Source organism: Cryptomeria japonica, chromosome 9 (genome assembly GCF_030272615.1).
Source record: "Cryptomeria japonica chromosome 9, Sugi_1.0, whole genome shotgun sequence".
NCBI lineage: Eukaryota > Viridiplantae > Streptophyta > Pinopsida > Cupressales > Cupressaceae > Cryptomeria > Cryptomeria japonica.
In genome coordinates this window covers 43,155,602-43,183,322 of record NC_081413.1, presented here as the reverse complement: position 1 = coordinate 43,183,322, position 27,721 = coordinate 43,155,602, and positions in this window count along the sequence as shown.

Genomic DNA, 27,721 nt, shown 5'->3' with positions numbered 1-27,721 from the left:
TTCAAAACTGCAACTACTTAACAAGCTCCCCTTGAGAATGTACATCATTTTTCATTTCTCTCTCTCCCCCTTTGACATCAATGGAAAATGTAGGTGCAGTGTCCTAAATTGTGTCGAGTGCATTTATGACACTTACACATCGTGCCTAGTGCATTAATGATAAATCCATGATCAAAATTGTGCTATTTTGGCATTATGGGCTCGAAATACATAGTTCCTCGAAATGCCTTGAAAGCCCCTTTGGGCCTATCTTTAGCCAGATGACAACGTGATGTGTAGATGTCCTTGCATCACACTAACGTCCCCCCAAAAATGGGAGAATCCCGAATCTAGTAGAAAGTGGGATACTAGCTGACATGTGTCTTTTGGCTCACATTTTACTATAATGGCTCCCTTCACCTCTTCCGAGTTTAAAAACCCTGCCTAGCTCATTTTAGAGGGTTCCTCTTTTGGGGATTCTTGGCTCTTGGCTCTCTCATTGTGCTCTTGCTATTACATTGCTCTCTTTATGCTCTTAGACATCTCTGCCAACGTCAAGCCACACCTACCTAGTGGTGTCCCTTACCAAAAAACACTATAGTGGGCTTCATCATGCTCATATCACAAACAAGAGGGGTTTGGCTTCACACCTAGTCTACTCTTTATCTATTATCTTTACATTCAATGTGTCCTTTGTATTTTTTATTGTATCTATTATCTAGGTGCATTCATATTTCTAATTTTACCAATATTTATATTACATGCAATAGGGGTTTGCATCCATTAAGCGGAGTATAGTTTCTATTTGCATTTATTTCCAATTTACCAAGTTTATTTATCTTTTTCCAAGTTATCTATCTAGTTGTTTGTGGCAGTGGAATCACCTAAGTGAGGGTCTGAATGAGGCAGGCCCCTATACAACCCCCAACATTTTTCCTATCTTAGTATTTGCAGGTGGTGAATAGGTCTTGTGCATCGTGAAGCAGGCATATAAGCTTTTATTAGATTTTATGTTTGCAGGTTGTACAGATGACAACATGTTGCGTTGGCATTCATACCCCATGCTAACATCCCGAACTTGAGAGCTTTCAAACTTAGAGGTATATTCTCATTTTTATTTTGTTCTATCCTACAAAGACCACTTATTCTTGTTGTATTTCACTATTCTAGCATTATAAATTTTTTGTTTACTCTCACATAGTCTTCATTTTAGTTCTTTTTATCCCTTTTCTCATCTTAGCGCATGTTCGAAGAGGTAGAGGTGAATTGATTTGTCCTGTAAGATTTATCATCTTGGAGGAGACAAATTTCCTTTCCTACATTTTGGTGAGCCTAACCTGAATGCATAATGTTGAATCTTTTTCTCTTAGAGTTTCATGCTATTGATAAGGCATTCTTTGAGGATGACTTTGATATGTTGGATGAAGTCTTAGATGATTTCTTAGAAGAACCTCTATCCAAAAGAGATGTGAAGGGAATGTCATCCTCCATGACATCCTCTTTCAAAGGCAAAGAGTTTTTGAATGTTATTGTTGTCTCTGTGGGCCTAAAAAGTGTAGAACACAAGATGCCACTGAGAGGGGGGTGAATAAGTGGTTTCCAAACTTAACCCTTTTAATCCTAAATATGAGTACCAGTTAACATATCAAAGACCAAAAGGACATATCAGTGAGATAAGAGAGAGATCAAGATGCAAGCACACACAAGGATACATCACATAACACCGGATATACGAGGAAAACCAAATATGGGAAAAACCTCAGTGAGAAAAGTTGTTGGTGTAAACTGCTCCAATCTAACCTCATAATAAACAACTATTACAATGTTTAGGACACCAACCCAAGGACCACCAACCCCTTCTGATTTAGGGCACCAACCCAAGGAACTTCAACCCCTACTGATTTAGGGCACCAACCCAAGGATCACCAACCCTTTCTGATTTAGGGCACCAACCCCTGCACCGAGCACCAACTCAGTGAATACAATGAATAATATCAAAACTATAGTAATAACCTAGTTACAAATGAGTTTTGTAACCTCTGCAATTTAATTCTCTCTTTTGGTTTAACTCTTCTCTTTTGGTTCAACACTTCTCTATTCTCTACCAGTTCCCGTTCCCCACTCACACTGTTCCTACTCTCCTTTACTCTCTGCTGCAAACTTGCCAGTTTAGACATTGTTGGTTAGGTGAACTGACAAACTTTGCAACTGCTTCACCAGTTACCTCAACCCTTACCAGTTGAATCTCTTTCTGTCACTCTACCTCTGCTCTACCAAAACCTTTCTCTCTCTCTTTGAATCCTCTTCTTCTCTGCTTCTGCCTTACCGAATCTCCTTTTTCACTCACTCTTCCTTACCGGTATAGTCTTTTCCAATATAAAAGATATTTGTGCTCTATAGTAGCTTCTCATTGAATCTTGAACCTTTCTGGTTCAATCTTGTCTACCAGATCTTCTTCTTGCTCTTCCTCTCACTTCTTGATCTATCTTCACTTTAGTAGTCTACCCTCCAATAGATAGATCAATACCTGCTCATCACACTTATTTGTTAAACTCTTCTTACTGGTTCCTTCTTCAACACTCTCAATCACTTCAATGTTTAGCAATAAACTCTCAGATTGATTGACTCTCTGTGTGCACTCACTTCACCAGTGTCACTCTCTCCTACAACAACAATCGATATGATCTTTGATCTACCCATTTATACTAGTGCTTTCCCACCAAAACATCAATTCAACCTTGGTGTACTAGAGTTTCTTCTACTGACCATGAACCATATCAAATCCAATCAGATATTGTATCCAGGATGGATAGCTTGTGACAAATCATGCAACAATACCATTACTTGCCCTTCCAGTACACGTTTTCTAACCTTGGCAATATGCAACCTATTTTGTCAACCATGCATTGTCAATCACCACAAATGATCTCGCAGGTCCCTTCACCAAATCTGATTTGCACCTAGATACCCCTGCATCAATCATCACATCTCAACAACCAACCTTTACATCTGTCTCAAGCCACATCCTTCTACACTCAACCCATGATTTTTGCAGTCTACATTAATTGTCGACCCAATCACCAACTACCTCATTCACCAACCTTTGCATTTTAGGTTATCTACTTTGCCACCTGGAAGCTACATGTCTTCTTTGTCGACATCCACCTCAGCTCACTATTTCAGTTCAAGTTTGGTAACTAACCATAATACACAACTAGTGTATACCTTATACCATTGGTTCATCTTACCCTATCGATGATGCTCTAACCAGTTAACCTACATGCCAGCTCTTCTTTGTTTTATTGGTGGGATCACATTTTCCCAGTCACCAAACTTGCCAATCCACAACATGTATCTAGAGTGAGTCACTATGTCCATCTTCATTTGATGAGAGCTCTTCACTTTTCCTCTTTTCTTTCTTACCGGTTGACATAGACATGTCCCTAGTCTCTAATGCATGCCTCCTATCATACTGGTGGAATGATAATCTCAGACATCACTCATCAACAAGAATCTCTACTGATATCGGCAACCTAGAGTGAATCCATGTCTATAAATTGTAACACTTACCTTCTTCTTCATTTGACCGGTTCACTCTCAACCGGTTTGTCAAAGTGACAAACTCATCACACTCTTAGCTATCCTGGTATCTCATCATGCTTACTCTTGTTGGTCCAGTGCACATGTCTAGTTTCACACACCAGAGACATCATTATGTTTCACTTTGTTCATCTAGTGTGTGCCTTCAACCACTTGCTTTATATCTCTTGATTGTCTTATCTTGGAGGGTTATGATGCATTCCATGCATATTGTGAGATAAGCTAAGTATTACTACTTACCGGTAGAAGTGGATCTTTGTTACTTGTTATCAACCATTTGATGGGAACCGATTGATATTACATTTCCGAGTCTTCTTCTGACATTACACAAACATGAATTCTCTATTTGAGCAGACACATATTTAACCAGACCTATGTCTTCCTTACTATCTTGAGGCAGCACACTTTCTATCAGTCTTCTCTTCATCCGGTGACAACATCTTCATCCAGTGGGAGTCCTATTAATTGTCATCAAATTGCAGAGTGGTTTCCTTCACATTGTTTATTAGTTCAACCTTCATTTCTTATCGATCACATGCTTGTTGGTTGGCAACAACACACTACCAACACATCACTCACCGATTGACATTCATTACCAGTCTCCAATACTTACTCGGTGGTTAACATCCCATACCGGTTAAGATCAATGACAACACAAAGGCCTAAGATACCTTACATCCATGTGACTGTGAAAATTCCTTCTCCTAAGAAAATTAAAACCATTAATGGGAATCCTTTCAAAGGAGAAACTTTTGACTTGTACGCTAGATTGATGCAATCCAAGCAATCGTCTCATGATATGATTGGTCACATATGCAATACTTGACAAAATAAATAAGCTCTTAAGAAACCACAAACTTCTCTATCTCCTTCTCAACCTAGCCTTCCTAAGGCACCTTTATTGACGGATAAGCAATGACTATGATCGCGTTGAGAAACTTAAGGTTACTCCATCTATGATCTCGCTATGGGATTTGCTTCAAACTGCTTCAGTGTAACAAGGTATATTGTAAGAATCCTTGCAAAAGGTCTTTCTACCCTCTTTTATGAGACCGATAGATGTCAATGTACTAATGGATCATATTCATTTGGATTGACTTAATATTACTTTCTATTTGCATGAATTCCCACCTCTCACAGTAAGAAATTTAGTGAATCCCCTAATGATTATTGTTCATGTGAATGGTGTTGGTATTAGACAAACTATTGTTGACACAAGTTCTTCATTAAATGTTTGTGGTTTATATTTGTTTCCAAAAATGGTGGACCCAAATTATTTGGCAACCTCCTCCTTGTTCATTCGAGGATTTGAACACAGTGGTAAAACCATTGTAGGGACTATCATACTATCCTTGAAGGTCAGAGCTATCACTATTTTGACCCTTGTACATGCGATTCTAGCCTCTTTGTCATATAACCTCCTTTAAAGTAGACCATAGCTTGATGCTTTGGGAGTTGTTTCATCTACACTTCATGGATTTTTAAAGTTTGTAGCTAATAATCAAGTTGTTACAGTTAAGGTTGATCGTGAGGCTATGCAGTTATGTCAAATAGTAGCAGTTGGTCAAGCCTTTGTTACACCTTCATTTCAAAACTATGTTCCCCCTTTGTCTTCCTCGATGACAACTCCTATCTTTATTTCCCTACTAAAAAGGAGGAATATAAGGAGGAAGAAATGATTAAAATGTAGGATGTTGTTAAAGGGAGATAATCTGATGAGTAGTATTCCTCAAAAGAAAAATCCCTGAAGGAAGATCCTCCTAAAGTTCAAATGCTAGAGGCTACTTCTGATAAGTCCTCTCTAGCTAAGTCATCTTCTCTATCAAAGATGAACGCATTCTTAGGTGATGATTGGGCACTAATACATTTTGCCTAAAATTCTGATGAAGGTTTCTGACGGAGAAGGTATATTGTGATAAAATTTGATTTTTTTTTGAAAAAATGCCTGATTTCGTCAGAATTTCGACGTCAATGATATATTTGGTTTCGACGGAGAAGGAATTGGTAATCACATTTTGGTTCTTTTAGAAAAAGTGCCCACGTTTGTTGAAATACTGATGACCACGTGCATTACTTCAAAAAAAAAAAGAAAAGATCAAGTCATTTCATAAATCCCGCATCTTTGTCCATCGACCTCTGCCATTACTTCGTGCTGCCTCTTCCTCCCACCTCTACCATTACAAAATTACACCTCTGTAGGGAACCAGTCATGGAATGAGGTGGTGCTAGAAGAGTAGCTATACCAGGATACTAGGCGACGAGAAACTTTCCTCCAGCTTCATGGTAGGAGTTTTGTTATGTTTTTTATTTTTTTTTGTGTTTTGTTAAGAATTTTGTTAGGAATTTTGTTATGTTTTTGTTTTTGTGTTTTGTTAGGGTTCCCTAAGAGCCTCCCTCCCTTCAACTGAATTGTCCAGAACTTAACTTTCTCAACCGAGGGTGAACTACCTCCATCCTTTGGATTGGCTTCAATCCCTCTTCCCTAGGATGGAGCGTAACAACTATGGATCAATCTGACCAGGAAAAAATCAGATGGAATAGATCTTCTTCCACCATAGAATAGTAGGGGCATACAATAGTAGGGGCCCCAACATAACCCCTCTCTCCATTTATCATTGTTCTTGTAGACATGACTGTAGAAGTGACCAACGTCCATTTAGCTAATAAACCATCGATCAATTGATCATTTTTCTCCCAGACATGACTGGTGAAGTTACCGAAATCAATGACCCTAACCTACATCGCACATTGAATGAAGGTTATCCCAGAATCTGAAGCAGTGAAGGTGAGCCTCCATCTGGAACGGGGAACCCCTGCAAGGAGAGGTGTTAGTTGTTCCTCAATGCTTCCCTTCATCCAACAGAGGCAACAAAGAAAGAAGCCTCGGTGATAGATCCATCTCATGATCCTATAGGAAACTACTACTATAGTTGTCTTTCACTGCTCTATGCTCTGATATCTGCTACTACTCAAATTGAGGTGATATCCTTGCTGCAAAATCGTGAGAGCATTGTGTAGTAATCGAGTGCTATTTTTTGTTGGTGTTTTGGAAGGGAGCATAAGTGTACCGTTAGGAAGGTGGTATAAAATGGTGAAATATGATAATATAGGGAGGTAAGATAGGGAGGTAAGTGATGAAGGATGTAATGGTGAAAGATTAAGTTAGGATATGTTAGGGGTTTGGAAGGTAGGAAAGTGAATGGGGGGAGATAAATTAAGGATGTGAAGGATGGAATGGGGTTAGGTAGGTGAAGTAAAAGTAAGTGTGTATGAGGTTAAGGTTTAGGATAGGATGTAGGAAAGTGAAGGAGGTTAAGATAGGGGATATGAAAGGTAGATGGAAGGTAATAATGATAGGAAGTGAGGTAAAGGTTATGAGGTGTGGGTTAGAAAATAGGGTGTAGGAAATGGAAGGAAGGGTCATATCACTTTGAGATTTTTCACCAAGATGAGTAGCTCGAGTATGGACCTCAAATATTACAAGCCATGACGATTCACTTGTAGTAGAGGAGCATATACTTGCATCTTGGGAGCTTATTAGGATTTTGCCTTGAATTTGGGAAATACTCACAGAGGAGATAGAATATTGATCAATACACATTACTTAGCCTCATCATGCATAAATACAAGAGGTATAGACTATAGCAAGCACATATCATGAGCCAAAGGATCATATTCAAGAGTTGCTTCATCTCCAATCCTCTACATTTTTAAGATCCACAAATGGGGTTGAGGTTAAGTCTTGGTTACTTAGCTTGGACTTATGCTTTGGGTTGCATCTATATGTGAGCAACTTAAAGGCATAATTTTCAATGCAATTTTTGAGAGGACTTGATCCCACCTTGTGGTACTGGGAGGATAAAATGCACCTGTAAAGTTCTGATGCCAATAGCTAACAAGATGAGGGGGGGGGGGTGAATCACACAAACTTAATCTTCCATAAAATCAACAGATTCAACCTTGGTAACTTATAATTCAGCAACATAGTCAAAAACTGCTAAACATGCAAACTCATAAACACATAATCATCATAACACATATAACACTAGATTTAACATGGAAACCCAAATAGGGAAAAACCACTATGGGATTTCAGACCCACTAAGAAATATACTCTTCTAGAGTATGCTCGGTTAAAAGCAAATCTTGTTAAAGATTACAAACACATTGCTAGATGTGACCCGGTTAAGGGGTTTCCCTCAGATCTGTTAGGATCTTCACTTTGTTAGAAGTGACCTTGTCAAAGGATTTCAAACACTCATTTAGAATGTTACCTTGCTAGAGGGTTTACAAATAAGACTCTTAAGTCCACTCGGTTAAGATATTTTTTGTCACTTAAAAAATAAACAATAGTAATATATATATCTGTAACCTCACATCTGAAATGCTAAAGCAGATTCTTATTTGCTCAAAACAATCTTGTCATAGGACTTATCTTGTCCCTTTGCTGGGCTCCTTACTATGTTATTCAAAACAGGTCTTCAAGCTTCTGTGCTTGGTAATCACTATGTAGCATCCTTGTACTTACACTTGCCTACATACATTGTTCATCAATAATTTCTTATTTATAAACAATTTGCTAATCGCTGAATCTCCTTGATCACATTTCCCATGATCAATCTTAGCCATCAGATCTTCAATCTTGACTAGGTTCAATGTATCCTTCGATCTGAAAATGTTTTACCTCGCCTTGGGACTTGCATTCCCTTCTTGGAACTTGCACAAGGTTATTGCAGTTCAATCTACACTATAGATCTTCCTCTTGATTTTCCATTGCCATAGATCCTTAACAAACTCCATGTGCGGCATACCAATCATTTATACATCTCCAGCTCATCAACATCCTTCATTAAATAATGTTTTTATCCATCCAATGCGATCTGTCATAACTCGGTTGCAACTTGGTAAATACTATACTCTACTCGGTAGACATTCCACCTTCAATAACCGATATCGATAACCTTAGGGTTTACCGACTAGGTTCTTTGCTCAGTGACATAGTATAGTATTAACCTTACAATCAACAAAATTTGTAGGATATCAAAACAATCTAAACATCATGATCTCATCATTGTGTAACTCAGTAATAGTTGCCCATTGAATAACTTATTTCTCCCCTCATTCATCACATTCTTTCTGTGTCTTTTACCGACATCTTAATTCTCATCAAAACATACTTCTTAAGATATGGCAACATCATACTGAATCAGAAAATCAATTTCTTGACATCAATGACAAAATAATGTTATAAAGATAGTTATCATCCTTTTTCAATTATATCAAATAATCTTCAACAACCTTCTCAATATCCTTAATGAATATCAACAATCTCCTTTTATTGAAATGCCAACAATCTCGCCCTTTGGCATTGTTGGCAAAACCAACTTTTAAATGGTAATACCAATAAGATATTCAAATTGATTCAGATTCAGATTGCTGTTAGACTTCTCCTGTTATCCTTGAGCTATTAAAATCTCCTGAAGTCTTCTCGCTTTTTCATTAGGCTTATGAGCTGTTGTCTTGCATTTAGTCTACTCCCTTTTGTAATTTTCTCCCCCTATCATTAGTCTTCTGTTATCTTCTTCATTTAGGATTTTACCATTTAGTCTTCTCCCCCTTTGACAACAATGCCAAAAAGTAAAAGAACTAAATCATGATTTCTTCCTCTATGAAGTGATTTGCCTTGCTGTGTATCATCTCAATCTCAGTCAGAGCAACTTGTCTCTATTCACTATTTCCTGCAAACCTTTAGAAAACCTTCTAAAGTGTGTAAATCAACATCAATCCACACATAATATTCTATAGATTCATCAAATTGATGCTTTCATCGAACTCTGTTAGTGAGTAGAAGATAGGGGTAGGACCCCTAACTTGCTTCTAAGATATTCAAAAGTGTCCCTTGGCAGTGGCTTTGTGAAGATGTCTGCTAATTGCTCCTTTGAACTGATATATTCCAGCACAACTTTATTCTCTTGAACTTCTTCTCTGAGATAATGATACTTCATAGAGATATGTTTTGTCTTAGAGTGCATTACCAGATTCTTTGAAATGTTAATGGCACTCATATTATCATAGAATATAGTTACTAGCTTGGTAACTTTCTCATTTATACCTTCCAATAGTTGTTGGATCCATGCTATATTGGTACAATTCAATGTTGCAGCAACATATTTAGCTTCTACTGTTGACTATGAAATACATCCTTGTTTCTTACTAAGCCAACTCACTAGTCTTTCTCCTAAAATGAAAGCTCCACCACTTGTGCTTTTCCTGTCATCTATGTTGCCTGCCCAATCAGCATCAGTATAAACTTTTAAATCAAAATCATTTCTCTTTTCATATATTAAGCCATAATCTTCAGTACCTCTCAAGTATCTAAAAAATTCTCTTGATTGTTGTCATATGGGTTTCCTTGGGATCTACAAAAAATCTTGCAACAATACCTACTGCATGTGCTATATCCGGTCTACTATGCACAACATATTGCAACTTCCCAATCATAGATCAGTAAAGTGTCTCATCAACAAATGCATATTCATCATTCTTTGATAGTTTATAGTTGGTAGTCATAGGAGTACTTACTGGTTTAGAATCCTCCATTCCAAATTTCTTCAAGATTTCCTTTATGTACTTGGATTGAGTAATGAAAATCTCATCTTTCATTTGTAGTATCTGTAAAGCTATAAAATACTTTATCTCACCAATTAATGACATCTCAAATTCTTTGCACATTTCATTTCCAAAGTTCTTGCATAAGGAGTCATTACCACAAAAAATAATATCATCAACAAATATGGCTAAAAGCAGTATACCATTGTTCTCATCATTATTCATGTACATGTTATTGTTTTCACTTGTCCTTATAAAACCAATCTTGATTAAGTAAGAGTGCAGTCTCTCATACCATGCTCTAGGTGCTTGTTTCAGACCATATAAAGCTTTGTTTAATTTGCATACCTGATCTTTACTCTTGTCTTCAACAAATCCTTCAGGTTGTTCAATATAAACTTCTTCTAGTATACAATTCAAAAATGCAGATTCAACATCCATTTGATATACCTTGAAATTTTTGAAAGCAGCATATGCCAACAATGTTCTTACTCCCTCAAGTCTAGCCACTAGTGCAAAAGTCTCACCATAATCTATTCCTTCTTCTTGAGCATAACCTTTGCAAACTAGTCTTGCTTTGTTCCGAATGACCTCACCTTTTTCATTTAGCTTGTTTTTGAAAATCCACTTTGTACCGATTACATTTTTGTCCTTCAGTCTTGGGATCAGTGTCCATGTGTCATTCTTCTTGATTTGATCAATTTCTTCTATCATATCATTTACCCAATCTTCACTGTTAAATGCCTCTTTTACTATTCTCGATTCAAATTTAGATATCAGACATGTGTTTTGTCTCAGTTTGTTCCTTGTCATCACTAGATCATCCTTATCTCCTATAATCTGACTTGATGCATGATGTCTTCTGACATATTTGGCTAATATAGGCTCGGTAGGTTCTGTACGATCTTATTCATCACTCGGTAACTAGACATTATCTTCATTTTCTTCAACAACTTTCTCGATAGGATTTCTCAGTTGAACGTAAACAAATTCTTCATAATCTTCTGGTTCTTTAGAATTTTCTTCATCATTTCTTTCTGCAAATTCATCAATTTTCACATTTACACTTTCCACTGTTTTATTAGATGATTTTATCAGACATTTAAATGCTTTACTTCTAGAAGAATAACCAAGAAATGTTCCTTCCTCACTTTTCTGATCAAACTTTCCATTTCTATCATCTTTGTGAACATAGCATCTACTTCGAAAGATTTTAAAATAACTTACATTAAGTTTCTTATCATATCAGATCTCATATGATGTCTTCATAGTTCCTTTCTTCAATTGAACTCGGTTCAGGGTGTAAACTGTAGTGCTGATTGCTTCTCTCCAAAATGTTTGAGGTACCCTCTTTTCTATCATCAGGGTTCTTGCACAATCTACAATTGATCTATTTCTTCTCTCAGCTATCCCATTTTGCTGAGGTGTTCTCAGTGTAGATACTTGTCTTTTTATACCATGATCATTGTAGAATAAGTTAAATTCATGAGAAGTGAACTCTCCTCCTCTATTAGATCTAAGACATTTCAGCTGTCTTCTTGTTTCATTTTCAACTCTTTCCTTGTACCATTTAAACATTTGAAAAGCTTCTGATTTTTCTTTTAAAAACATAACTGACATCATCCTTGAGTAATCATCCACAAATAATATGAAATATTTATCATCATAATAACTTTGAACTTTCATCGGACACAAAGATCAGTGTGTACTAGATCTAAAATTCCTTTAGAAGTGTAGGACTTACTTGTAAATCTTGATCTTGTCATCTTACCCATATGGCATCCTCGGCATATAGCATTCTCAGGTTTTTCCATACTCGGTAGACCTCTTACTCAGTGCTTCTTGCTTATTTTGACCAAATTATCAAAATTTACATGAGAAAACCTTTTATGCCATAACCAGGTATCATCTATCTTAGCATAAAGACACTTGTTCTGAGTTGAGTCAAGATGAAATGTATTACCTTTTGTTTGTGTTCCGCTAGCAGCTAACTTTCGATGCTTGTCATGAACTTTGACAATTCCTTTCTAAAATTCTATTTGGTATCCTGTATTGTTTAGCTATGCTACACTCAACAAATTATATTTCAAACCTTCAACCTAGTATACATCATCACATTTAGCATTGTCAAGAAGTGATATAGATCCTTTACCTTTCACAGGACATGGTGCATCATTACCAAATCTTACATAGCCTCCATCATAGTCTTCTAATTTAACAAACTTGTGTTTATCACCTATCATGTGATGTGAGCATCCACTGTCTATGATCCAAGAATTATTATTATTTATGTGAGATATTAGGGCCTTTTCTTCATACCTTTCTTCATCTGATCCATCTATAATAGCCACATAAACAACTTCCTATGTATTCATTTCATCAGATTTGTCATCGTTGGATTCCTCATCAGCTACTAGGCATGTCTTTCTGTCTCTCCTTCTGAAGTCTTGGTGTCCTCTATATTGGTTATCTTTCTGCCTGTTATCTCGGTATTCTCTCTTTTCACTAGATTCTTTGTCAGGGTAGTTAGAAGCCATATGTCCTATTTTATCACAATTGAAACATTTTAAAGGTAGCTGTCCTTTATACTTACCTTTTCCTCTCAGTAACCTTCTAGCTAATAATGCTTCAAACTCTTCTTGTTTCTTGATTTCCTCATATAGTTTGTGCACTTCTTCCATGTTATTGCGAAATATTTCACTTGCTCCATTGTGATTCCCTTCAGAGTGCTTACTAATTCTATCATTGTAATCATCAGATTCAGCAATATGAAAAGAACTGAATGCAGATTCTACTTTATTTACCGAAGACCCACTGTTATCAAAATTACGTAACTCAAATGCATGTAGCTTACAAATAGTAGCATCCAAATAAACTGGCATGTTAGGTACAGACCTTAGTTCATTGATTGTAGAGACTTGAATAGCATAATCAGGTAGAAGGGTTCTCAACAACTTACTTGTTACTTCCTTTTCTTCAATAGTTCCTCCTGCTCCTTTAATTTGATTGATAGTCTCCTTTAACCTTGTACTGTATTGGGTTATCTTCTCACCTTCATTCATTCTCATGGATACAAGTTGTCCTCTTAGACTATCTAGTTTTTCTCTTTGGACATGTTCATCACCTCCATACACAGATATGAGCTTAGTCCACATTGCTTTTGCATCATTGCAACCTTCTAGATCATTAAACTCTGATGTCGGTCAATGTTGATGTTATTTCAATCATAGCTTGAATATGTTCTTTCTTTTCCTTTATCTCTTCCAAGGTCATTGGGTTAGTTCTTGGTGGTATGTAATCATTCTCCAAATAATATATTGCATATTCTCCAATTCTTGATAAATGCAGCTTCATCCTTTTCTTCCATGTAGACAAACTTGACTTGTTCAGCTTTGGTGCATCCCTTTTATACATCTTTGGATCTTTGCCTCAAGTACTTTTAAACTTTTCTTTTGGAGTCCAAAGATCTAATACCAATTGTAAAGTTCTGATGCCAATAGCTAACAACATGAGTGGGGGGGGGGGGGGTGAATCATACAAACTTAATCTTCCATAAAATCAACAGATTCAACCTCGGTAACTTATACTTCAGCGATATAATAAAAAACTGCTAAACATCCAAACTCATAAACACATAATCATCATAACACATATAACACCAGATTTAACGTGGAAACCTAAATAGGCAAAAACCACTATGGGATTTCAGACCCACTAAGAAATATACTCTTCTAGAGTATGCTCAGTTAAAAGCAAATCCTGTTAAATATTACAAACACATTGCTAGATGTGACCCGGTTACGGGATTTCCCTCAGATCTGTTAGGATCTTCACTTTGTTAGAAGTGATCTTGTCAATGGATTTCAAACACTCATTTAGAATGTTACCTTGCTAGAGGGTTTACAAATAAGACTGTTAAGTCCACTCGGTTAAGAGATTTTCTATCACTTACAAAATAAACAACAGTAATAAATATATCTACAACTTCACATCTAAAATGCTAAAGCAGATTCTTATTTGCTCAAAACAATCTTGTCATAGGACTTATCTTGTCCCACTGATGGGCTCCTTACTCTGTTATTCAAAATAGGTCTTCAAGCCTCTATGCTCAGTAATCACTCTGTAGCATCCCTGTGCTTACACTTGCCCGCATACATTGTTCATCAATAATTTCTTATTTATAAACAATTTTCTAACCACTGAATCTCCTTGATCACATTTCCCATGATCAATCTTAGCCATCAGATCTTCAATCTTGACTAGGTTCAATGTATCCTTCGATCTAAAAACATTTTACCTTGCCTTGGGACTTGCATTCCTTTCTTGGAACTTGCACAAGGTTATTGCGGTTCAATCTGTGCTGTAGATCTTCCTCTTAATTTTCCATTGTCGTAGATCCTTAACAAACTCCATGCGTGGCATACCAATCATTTATACATCTCTAGCTCATCAGTATCCTTCATTAAATAATGCTTTTATCCATCCAATGCAAATTGTCATAACTCGGTTGCAACTCGGTAAATACTAAACTTTACTCGGTAGACATTCCGCCTTCATTAACCAATATCGATAACCTTAGGGTTTACCGACTAGGTTCTTTGCTCAGTGACATAGTATAGTATTAACCTTACAATCAACAACATTTGTAGGATATCAAAACAATCTAAATATCATGATCTCATCATTTTCTAACTTGGTAATAGTTTCCCATTGAATAACTTATTTCTCCCCTTATTCATCACATTATTTTTGTGTCTTTTATCGACATCTTAATTCTCATCAAAACATACTTCTTAAGATATGGCAACATCATACTGAATCAGAAAATCAATTTCTTGACATCAATGACAAAATAATGTTATAAAGATAGTTATCATCCTTTTTCAGTTATATCAAATAATCTTCAACAACCTTCTCAATATCCTTAATGAATATCAACAATCTCCTTCTATTGAAATGCCAACAACACCAAATCACATTGGAAACCCTCTCCAGATACCATTTTGGAGTGCTTCAAAGTGTGTTCTATTTCAAAATATTTTTGACAGAGATGCATAGATAAGTTTCACAATTTACATAATAAGGTTTCATAGTGGCTCAACATGAGAGTTAGTTTTTGGAGTTCTTGTAGTTTGTATATTACATTCAAGACAAGTTACTTGTCAATTATTTCATTAGGGGTGGAAAGCCCAAAATTTTAGTTTTCCTACACATGGCCAATCCAAATGACTTTAGGGTTTCTATGGCAAAGTCTCTTATGGAAAAGGAGGTATATGGGAGGACACAAGAGGCATGAGAGAAGTTTGTAACCAGCTATGGTAAAGTCTCTCATTTTAGGTATGAGAGACTATAGGCCTATCAAGCTAGGCCTTCTATGTATGGCGGGGCCTAGCCAACATAGGGTTATATGAGAGGCACATGTTATGTATATGTTAGTATCAGGCAGAGAGTGCCCACAAGATTTTAGAGTAGGTGGACACCATCCTAAGATGTCAAAGTAGATAGTTGATATGTGGGTCTTTACCCTCCCAAACACACAAAGGTCAAAGGAAGATTCACTACTGCAACACTCACTTTTTGTGATAGTCTCAAGCACTTAGCTAGGACAGCCACTACTTTCATGGCCATTCTTCTTCATACAACATTCTCTAACATTAATATGATGATAGTGTACCTCCTTAAACCTTCCACCAACACCTAACTCAATACCAAACTATTTCCCAATCTCGCTAATGGACTAATTAACTCAGCTCACTGTGAAATTATGACAGTCAATGCAAGGTTTAGGACAGTAGTAATTAAGATGTTCTAATTATTGTGGGGCCTAGCCAACATAGGGTTATATGAGACAGGGGTAAGTTTAATAGTGATTTCTCCTTCAATTCTTGATCCTAGTTTATGAATTGATCTTAGTTTATCCTTCATGAATTGATCCTATTTTATCCGTTTAACCCTGATTAGTTTATTTAGAGTGTTTAGTTCCATTTTAATCCTTTCTTATACAATTAAATATTATTAAAAAATTGTATTATTGTTCCAAATTTTGTGGATATTTAGGAGACACAAATAAAATATAAATGTAATCATTCCATATTTTTGTAGTAGATATTAGAATGAGACTAATAGGAAGAGTAGAAAACATGAGTCACAATGAGCACTTTAGAGTAAATCTAAACATTATAAGGAAGATTAGCTTGGAAAAATAGAAGCGTAACTTATTTTCCAATATGCAAGATTATTACTTGGGAAAGAATCTTGGAAGAGGATTGAAAATATTCCTTGAGCTAACATTGTCTCACTTGTCCAAAATTATGAGGAAGGAGTCATTAATGAAATGGTCATTAACAAGATGGAGAGAATAATAATTAGGAAGAGATAGATTTCACATGCTACTAGGTGACTAGATTGGAGAGAAACTAGAGTCAAATCATTTAGCTTGGCCATGACACAGAGTCTTAGAATAGATGCCAACCTTGGTGAATGGAATGAAAATCCCAAACAATTAATGAATGGTGAGACAAGTAGAGGCATCTATAAATTTTGTTTTGAATAAAATAAAGAAAGAATGGGACTAAAACCAAGGGAAATGCACATGGAAATGATAAAGGGTTATTTCTATGGTTATTTCTAATGTTTGATAATATAGATATGAATGATTGACCTTAAACTACATGGTTTTAAAAATGAAGGTGCATTCGGGGTTTAGATGATCTTCCATGACCAAGTCAAAGGAAAGTGATATAAACCTATTTTAAAAATTATATTATCATTATACTCAAGCCATTTGGAAAATATAAAAAAATATATCCAATCTCTTAACTATTTTTCTCAAACCTAGCATTTTGTTTTCCCATGTGAGTGCTCCATTCCTAGAACTAATAAATAAAGAGTGTATTCATGTAGATAAATGAATTAAAATAAATTTGTGATAGTAAACATTCACATAGCATGTATAAGTAATTTATTTATGATGAACTTTTAAATGTAATAAATTATCTCCTATAGTTATCTCCTAAAGGTGGGGCAATTAGGTCTATATATGATGAAAATCAAAATAAATAGTTTGAAGATAATATTAGTTACCTAAAGGATATTCCACTTGATTATTTGGTATATCATAACTATTTTGACAAATTTTGAAACCATTAGAGGTACCTTTTGCTTCTGTAGATGAGGCATTCATTCATGTTGAAGTTGTGATAGCTTATTTGCCTCTTTATAGACAAAATATTATCCATACGAATTATCATATAATTGTAACCTCCATCCCAAACCACCTATTTCACTCTTCTTCCTTTGTGTACCTATTTTATTCTTCCATTACCTCTTTGCTTACCTAAATTCAATCCAAAACATAGTGTATATAGCATCAAAAAAATTCCATATTTGATTAATATTATCCACAACATATCGAAAAGACAAATACCACACTTACTGTGTCATCAACCCAAAATAATTTACTTACATATTCAAAGAGTTCAATAATGGAGAAACATCCATGCGGTGCTCTACACATGTCCTCGAAGGTTCAAGAAATACTTATCCTCTATTGGTCCAAACTTTAAATCACTTTCCATGCATGAAAATAATTGAAACCATACACAATTTCCCACCCAATAGATTCTCTCAAACTAGTTTACTATCTTAACATAGGGTCAAGGAAAAGCGGGCCAAAATAGGAATCCAAGTGTCTTAAAAGCCTTCAAGACCATAGTGGTGAGGATTGAATTTATTTCTTTAGTTATATCTTTCTCTAGAGTAATTAGTTGGGGATTCTATTAGGACCTTTTCCTAATATCATAGCATTCCATTAGATCGCGTTTCTTTGATGCATCTCACCAAATAGTTCATGCGCTTTCATGTCTGTACTTTCAAATTTTCCAAACATGTCAAACAGAGCATTTCCAACCGTAAACATCTAATATTAATTTCCCCTACCTTCTGCTTTGATGGAAGCCCATATTTTGTTCCAAAGCTCCCATTTTGGCACAGGTAGAGAGTACATTGGCAAATAAAATTGATCGAAATGGAAATCTATTTGTTGCATTGACTATATTGTGAGGACGCTTATGTATTTCATCGATAACATAAAGTAGGAATGGACATGATAATATATCCCCGGGGAGGTATTCTATAATAGCTGCGAGGTAGATGAGAGTTTCTTATGCCATTTGCTTTGTTCTATGCAGTCAAATGCGGGAACATTATTTAAATTCAAATGCTAACAGTGATTGTCTTTTTAACAAAAACGTACAGGAAGTGACGTCAAGGGAAGGAATGGGCCCACAACACACCAAAGCAGTCAAACCTTAGTGTGTGTTGTTTAACGCTGCCCCTTAAGACATCATAATTGATTGGCTCTTCACTCCTAAGACCTTAAAAATTCTTTAATGGCTCCATTGAGTCCTTTGGTCTTCCAAATGCACCTGCACCAACTTGAATTCTCCTTCAATGCTTGATTGCCTGTTCACTTGGAATTGAATTGATTTTATAATTAAGAGATCACTTGAATTGTAGGTAGACCCCTTCAAATGATAGGGTAGGCTTCCTTTTATACCTAATATATGTCTTGAAAGCATTTTATCCTGATGGCTTTAAATTAAAGTACTTTCTCTTCTATCTGGTATTGGTGGAGCGGAGGTTGTATTGCATCATCCTAGGATACATATTTCTATAGATACAACACAAGTTAAATGTATCCCAGGTCGATGCAAAGCAACCTCTGCTCCAAAGATCACCAGAAAATAGAGAAAGAAGTTTAATTTAATGCCATCACGATAAAAGTCTTTAATCAAGACAGATAAATGGTATGCAATTGGATTTATTTGGAATGCATTACCCAAACATCGCAATCGATCAGTCACCTTTGAAAAGAAAGTGGTATGATGAAATATTTAGGCATAAAATAGATGAAATGCACTCCATACTACTTCTGCACAATATTTTGGTCGATGATATTTTTAAAATAGTAAAGGAAGGTGTATGGAACAACCAAATTCTTATCATTATAAACAATGAATATTTTAAGATCTGTTTATGATGTGTAAGTTGAGAATATTTTATGAAAGGTCCCTGAATGAATACACTTTAAACTGATTTTAATATACATTGAAGTGTGCAATATGGAAGGTTTGTATTCTTTACCTCCTGCTGTTACTACTTATCAAATTGCCAATAGATTTATATACAAAGTCATTCTATATACTCTAGTCGGTATGTATAGTCTAGTCGGTTATAGAAGGAAAACAATCACAAAGCCCAGTATACACCAAGCTGTCTACCGAGTGTTATTTCATGTCTACCGAGTAGTAAAGATAATACACTGAGTTGATATACACCAAGTGAAACGTGTTACCAAATTCATTGAACCTAGACAAACATATGAAAATGTGTTACAAGATCAAGGCACATAGAACTGTTATCACATTGGAAATTGCACATATAGATTTTGTATAATTTTGAGGTCATCTAACCAATAAAATATTTTGCATGGTTATTTATTCAAGAAATCATGTTTGTAAGATCGAAGCAATGAATCAGATCATCGACATAAGAAATCTATTTATATAGCATGAATTTAGGGGTAGATATATGTGAATGAGAGAAATGTGTGTGCATATGTGTATGAAGCAAGACTTATGTGATACATGAGAAATCACAAAGTATTATGACTATTATAGAGACACAGAGGTCACTGAGAAGGTTATTAGAGAATAGTCAAAGAACAGAGTAAACTGAAGGGTTTACTGAGTTACTTTATGAGTTACTGAGGTATCCTATAGGCAAGGTAATCTTATTTTGAGCACATAGAATCTGCTAAAACATTTCAGATGTAAAGTTGCAGATATTTGTAAAATCTTATTATAATATTTTGAAGTTGTAAGAGAAACCTTTAACAGGGTAAAAGACTCTAATAAAGTCTATAAACTATAAATCCTCTAACCAGGTGCAACATTTATATAAATTGTTGTAAAATCCTTTAGCAAGGTAGATCTAACAGATATTGTTACTCCTAACAGGGTAAGCTATCAGAAATAGCTAAATATGTAGCTCTAACAGAGCACTCTTATTATTACAGTAGTGAAGTTGTGGGTGCCATCCCAACCACAATTTTTCTCTCTAACCAAGAGTTTCTGCGTAACCAAAATATATGTGTTATAGAGTGAATCATGTATGATTGTTACTTATTTGTTTTAGCTTTATGTTATGTTACAACAGTTTTTGGTTTATGCATAACAGTAAAGATATTGTTGATAAAAGGATTTGAAGTACTGATTCACCCCTCCCCTCTCAGTACATTAGCTTTCCATATTGGGCCTAACAATTGGTATTAGAGCTTGAATCTTGGAAAAGGGTTTAACTGCCTAAAGAGAAATATCTTATCAATGGAAGGATACAAACAATCTCGGAGGATTGTGTATCTACAAGAAGAATTAGATCATGCTAATCAAGTGATTGTAGACATGCAAAGGCAAATGCAAAAATCTCTGAAAGTGAGAAGAAGATTATCTGATGATTTGCAGGACTCTCAAGAGTTAGTGGAACAAATTGAGACATCATTTGAGAATAGTATGTTTGAAGAGACTGAAGAAATAATTGGACAATTGAAAGAAAAGAACAAAGCATTGGCTGATCAACTAAAAGTAATGAAAAGAGAACATGAACATTTTAGCACATAGATGATTGAAAATCTTGATGCATTCAGGACAACCGAGGACAAAGTAAAAGATCTAGAAAGAGAGAAACAATAACTTGAAGCTTTAGTATCTGATAAGGATGATGAAATCATAAGGTTGACTGGGATTCAACAAAATATGACATATCAACTAGGTTATGCACATCATGAAGCAAATCTGAAAGATGATGAGAATCAAGCATTGAAACTTGAAGTATCAAGGTTCAGAAATGAACTTGAAATAGAGAAGAAATCCAAGGAAACACTGAAGAAGAGTTATGAAGCATCAAAGATGTTGGATGAGCAACTGAACACAAGACGACCCTACAAAGAAGGAGGACTTGGTTACAAAGGAAAAGACTCTACCGAGAAGGGAATCTACACTACCGAGAAAGGAGAATCATCAAAACAAGCTGGAAAAAGGAATAACATAAAAAGGAAGAAGCCTATTTGCTACTACTGTGGAAATAAAGGTCATACTGCCAACATGTGTCAAACCAAAAAAGGTAAGCAACCGAATGCCACTAAGACCAATGGTTATTGTTACAATTGCAATAAATATGGTCACACATCTAATCAATGTAGGACAAAGTCAGTTAATAATTATCAGAAGGCAAAATTCAAAGGGCTTTGTAAAAAATGTAATAGATATGGACATAGTACCGAGAAGTGTTGGTTTAAGAAAAAGAACCACATGTGGTCTGCACACCAAGAATATACTAGAGGTTACCGAACTCACACAGATCCTTACTGACAATATTCTGTAGTACCATGGGATTACAATACAAGGATATGGTGTGAATGTTGTGGAAAATATGGACATATAAGTGCCAACTGCTTTATAAGGTTTGGAATGAATAATCGAAGATCATGGAGAAATCCCGGTATGGCATGTTTTCATTGTCACAAAGTTGGACACTTGGCTAGAGATTGCAGAGATCAACCTAGAGAAGACACTGAGGAAATAAAAGAGAAATTAAAGATGATTTGGAGAAATAAGGAAATTGTGTCAAATAAAGAAAGCACCTTACCTACTGAGTTAGGTGCTCCCAGTCCAAATTAATCGGTAAAGGTATGAAGGGACTGCATTCTCACAAGGTAAAATCTTAAAAAGTTCCTATTTTAGTATGTACTGAATTCAAAATCTGCGTAGTAAGATGTAGTAGTAAGTTTGAAATTCTATCAAAGTCTTTTGGAGCACTTTATAGGAAATCTATCAAGTCGGTGAATTCAGGAAGTCTGTCAAATTGGTATATGAAGGAAATTTGGTTACTCAATTAAAACACAAAAAAGGGGGAAAGAAAGTTAAGTGAATCGAGTGCATTTAATGTCTTTGACCTAACTTGCAGGGAGCCTGATAAGGTATTTTTGAGTACTTAAAGGTTTTTTGCAGTCATTTTCATTTACCAAGTTTTTGAGAAGCAAAGCAGAGCAAATCAAGGCAATCAAACCATCTTGAAAGAAAAATCTAAGGTATTTACATCAAATCTCATCTCATTGCTAAGCTGGTTTACCGAACTCATTAAGTTGTTATTATCTGCTAAGTGTGAAGCGTCTTCCGTTTGTTAAGTTCTCAAAGCCTAAGGTTCCTATGTCAATTTTTATCTGAAATCAAAATGGCACCTAAGATCCAAGACCCCATTGTTGTCAAGAAGGTAGAGAAGCCCTCACTAAAATACTCTTTGACTCCCAAAATTGCATCTGAACTGGATGACAAAACTGCCTTTTCACTCATCCCGGATCGAGTCTTGTTAGTCGAGGATGTGAGATGCATCACCGAGTAAGAAACAAAAGACTGTTGTCGTTCCTAAGGTAACTAGAACTTACAAGAAATCTACTCAGAGACTCATTTTGTCAAAAGAGTTAAGTGATACCGAATCTAAAGATGCAAGTAAATTTTAGATTGTGAAAAGCAAGAAGGTAGATGTACATAGTGTAGAAATTTTTTGTAAAAATCTGAAGGAATATGGTGGATTTGGTGGATTCAGATTTGTCAAATATGAATCCAGATCTGCTGATGAAAAGAGGCAAATTGAAGAAGTTGTCATTTGCACACTTCTAAAATTCCAAGTGGTCCCATTAGAAGTATGTAATTCTATTCCTAAGGAATTATATGCACATATTGAAACAAGATGACAATATGCCCTATACTCGGAGAAACAAATCAAAGAAAGAAGTCTGGTGCATCTCTTTCCTGATATGTCAGTTGATGAAATAAAAGAACATTTGACAAACAGCCAAACACATTTTACAGTAAAACAAAAGGCCTTGAAATTGATGAATGGCTTGTTTATAGAAGTGGAGAAGGAAACAAAAGAGAAATGGAAGGACATCTTTCGAAGAAAGAATGCTGGTGAACAATCTACAGTGGAAATAGTCGATGTCACCAACCAAGAGCCTGATGTCACCGAGCAAGACCCTGCTGACACCATTCAAATAGATGAAGATATCAAGGATGCAGAGGCACCTGAACAAGAAATGATAGAAGGCAATGCTTATGCAAAACTCCAGTGAATCTGTTTTGGAACAAGCTCAACCTTACCCATCGATCAATCAACCTGCTACAACCAAAGCTCCTTAGGATACAGGTGAAGGCATCAAAGGTCAAAAGTCTACAACAGAAGGTACTTCACAAGAACAAACCTCTCAAGCACCTTCTAGCATGGAAAATGTTACAGTTGAGACACCAAGCACCGAGACACCGAAGGACACTACTGAGGATAAAGAAACCAACCAAAGTGTTGTCTCTACCAAGCAACCTACCAAGGGTCCTCAAGCCTCTCAAGCTATTGTAGTGGTTCACCCAGTGAAAGGTAAAGAAAAGAAGTTGAAAAAGCATAGTTTCAAAATTGATTTATCAAAACCGATAGTGTTGCCCAATGTAGACATCTCCAAATTGAAAGGGCAAGAACTCACTGAATTTGGTAAAGTATGCAAAGCAATTGCTGAACAGGAGAAGCAACTGACCATACAAAAGATGAATAAAGTACTTCAGAAGGTAGAGACCTTACTATCAGATATGCTACCTTTAGCTATAGTATCAACTGATGCAGCCATCCATATTCAATTGGATGAACTCCTAAATTAGATTGAGACATCTGGAGTAGATGCATCCGAATACTTGAGCAAACTAGAAGACAAGGAGATAACTGCTAAAATGATAGAGGAAGTACAAAAATCCATTGTTGTTGGCAAGGTAAAACTTGTCAAATTTATTGCTGAGTTGTCCCCTCAACTCAAGCACATTCTTTCATTATTTCAGAAACTTTGCACATTTTCTTTATTCCTTAAGGACATTAAGAATAAAACAGAAGCAATTGAGAAATAGATCACCGATCTCTCAAATAAGTTGACCCCTAAGCCCAATTCAGTTCAAAATTTTTATACTAAGCTACAACAGCTCATGGCTCAGCAATTGGAACTGAGGAATGAAGAACACAAGATTAGGATGGACATAATGACACTTCAAACATTATTCCTTCCTCATCTTTCATCTGTTCAAGAACAACTAAACCGAGCCACTTACCTTTCTACTACACAAGAGGGAAGAACTTTAAATGGCTTAATTTCATTATTGGCTGATATTAATGCACATAATTCTTTAATGGATAGTGTAAAGGAAGCAATCTCTGTCGCTCTCGCCGAAGCCAAGACAAAGTACAAATCTATTTTTGATTAGTTGCCACCTCCAAATGGTAACTAAATTTTGATGTTTGTCAAAAAGGGGGAGTATATCATCAAAGTATATATAGCATCAAAGTACACAGGGGGAGTGTATAGTATTCAAAGTATCAAACAACCAGAGTGTAGTATACAGGGGGAGTATACTGAGTAGAATGAGCAGAATAAGTAGAGTATCCAAGAGTAGTGAACCGAGCAGTGAACAGAGGAAAGAACAATGATTACAGAGTATTGATCACCGAACACACATAATCAGAGTTTTGTACAACATATTGATAAGGGGAGTATATTTGATTATACTATTTCATTGACTAATGTATATACTGTATGTTTAGTCAAATTTTGTAAAGTATACAGATTTTTGAGTAATGACTTTGAAAGTAGTTTTGTCAAAAATCTCAACTAATTTCAAAAGGGGAGATTGTTACTACTTATAAAATTGCCATTAGTTTTATATACAAAGTCATTCTATATACTCTAGTTAGTTACCACTACTAAAATATTTAGTCGGTTACAGAAGGAAAACAATCACAAAGCCCAGTAAACACCGAGTTGTCTACCAAGTGTTATTTCATGTCTACCAAGCAGTAAAGATAATACACCGAGTTGATATACACTGAGTGAAACGTGTTACCAGATTCATTGAACCTAGACACACATATGAAAACATGTTACGAGATCGAGGCACATAGAACCGTTATCACATTGGAAATTGCACATATAGATTTTGTATACTTTTGAGGTCATCTAACCAATGAAATATTTTGCATGGTTATTTATTCGAGAAATCATGTTTGTAAGATCGAAGCAATGAATCAGATCACCGACATAAGAAATCTATTTATACAGCATGAATTTAGGGTTAGATATATGTGAATGAGAGAAATGTGTGTGCATATGTGTATGAAGCAAGACTTATGTGATACATGAGAAATCACAGAGTATTATGACTGTTATAGAGACACAGAGGTCACCTAGAAGGTTATTAGAGAACAATCAAAGAATGGAGTAATCAGAAGGGTTTATCGAGTTACTTTATGAGTTATCGAGGTATGCTATAGGCAAGGTAATCTTATTTTGAGCACATAGAATCTGCTACAACATTTCAATTGTAAAGTTGCAGATATTTGTCAAATCTTATTGTAATATTTTGAAGTTGTAAGAGAAACCTTTAACAGGGTAAAAGACTCTAATCAAGTCTATAAATTGTAAATCCTCTAACCAAGTGCGGCATTTATATAAATGTTGTAAAAACCTTTAGCAAGGTAGATCTAATAGATCTTGTTACTCCTAACAGGGTAAGCTATGAGAAATAGCTAAATATGTATCTCTAACTGAGCACTCTTTATTATTGTAGTAGTGAAGTTGTGGGTGCCATCCCCACTGCAGTTTTTCTCTCTAACGAAGAGTTTCTGCATAACCAAAATATATGTGTTATGGAGTGAATCATGTATAATTGTTACTTATTTGTTTTAGCTTTATGTTATGTGCCAACAGTTTTTGGTTTATGCATAACAATAAAGATATTGTTGATAAAAGGATTTGAAGTACTGATTCACCCCTCCCCTCTCAGTACATTAGCTTTCCATATTGGGCCTAACAACTACCCATTTCTTAATTTAAAAGATGGTATCTTTATTAAATATCTCCTCTATTAAATATCTTTATTAACTTGATTTCTCCTTCAATTCTTGATGAATGCTTGATTGCCTGTTCACTTGGAATTGAATTGAATTTATAATTAAGATATCACTTGAATTGTAAGTAAACCCTGTCAAATGATAGGGTAGGCTTCCTTTTATACCTAATATATGTCTTGAAAGAATTTTATCTTGATGGCTTTAAATTAAAGTACTTTCTCTTCTATTTGGTATTGGTGGAGCAGAGGTTGCCTTGCATCATCCTAGGATACATATTTCAGCAGATACAACACAAGTTAAATGTATCCTAGGTCGATGCAAAGCAACCTTTGCTCCAAAGATCACCAGAAAATAGAGAAAGAACTTTAATTTAATGCCATCAGGATAAAAGGCTTCAATCTAGACATTACCCATTTGTAATACAACTGTATCTATTTGGAATGCATTACCTAAACACTGTAATTGATCACTCGCACACGAAGTTCCATGAGTGTGATCTTTTTCAAATCCTAATATGATTTCTATCTTGTCAATCTCTAGAGGAGCCACCTGACTTGGCCCCACCCAAACCAAGATCCATTCTTCCCACTTTTCAAGATTGTATTTCTCTTCACTATCCTACAGTTTCTCTCATGAATTTTCAATTATAGTGCAGAGTTCTTCATGAAGGACACCACCACATTGTCTAGAGTCTATGCTTCAATTTTTTTCTTTGATCCCATGGAGGCCAATAGTCCTTTTTTTGAGGAAGTACTTCTCGAATAGTCATGGGGGGGAGAGGTAATGCTTGAAATCGCCCATCTATTAGGAGATTGTGTACATAACCTCTTGGTCTTCTGAAAGCTGACAATTACTTCGAGTCTGCCAATTCTAGTTCCACACTATAGAAATTTTTGCATATTGACTTCCAAATATCCTTCGGTGCAAAAGCATCATTCTCATAATAGAAAAAAGGTGCTCCTTGCATGAATACATTGATTTCCTCCAAAGTGTGGCCCAATAGGTTTCGCAGGAACTCCAAAACCAGTTAGTCCCTCTAGACATTGTTTGTTTGTATTGCATACTCTCTATCTATTTGTCACCCTTAAACACTTTCCTCTACTTTTCTCCAATTGCTCTCTTCTAGGAAACTAATGAGCTTGTTTCAATGTCATTCAAGATAATGCTTGCTTGCTTTCTTTTAGGAAATTTGCTTGCACATGACTCTTCAGCTTGTATGTTCTACTTCCGTACAGATATAAATTTTAATTCATGCTCAGATAATAATTAAATAAAATAAGCATTTGTAAAGAAAATATTTAGTCATTCGATGTTACATATTATCTGACGAAAAGATCCTAGATAATTCTTGGAGAAAAGAAACATCATTGATAATCATTTTTTTGCAAATAACATTGAATCAAATAAATAATAATGTTTAATGAATTTTTTAAAAATAGAACTCATTCAATTCTTTCATTCACCAACGGCAAAGTTGTTTGACCCACATCATCTCTCGTCGTCAGAATTTTGATGACAACTAATGAAACGTCTGACA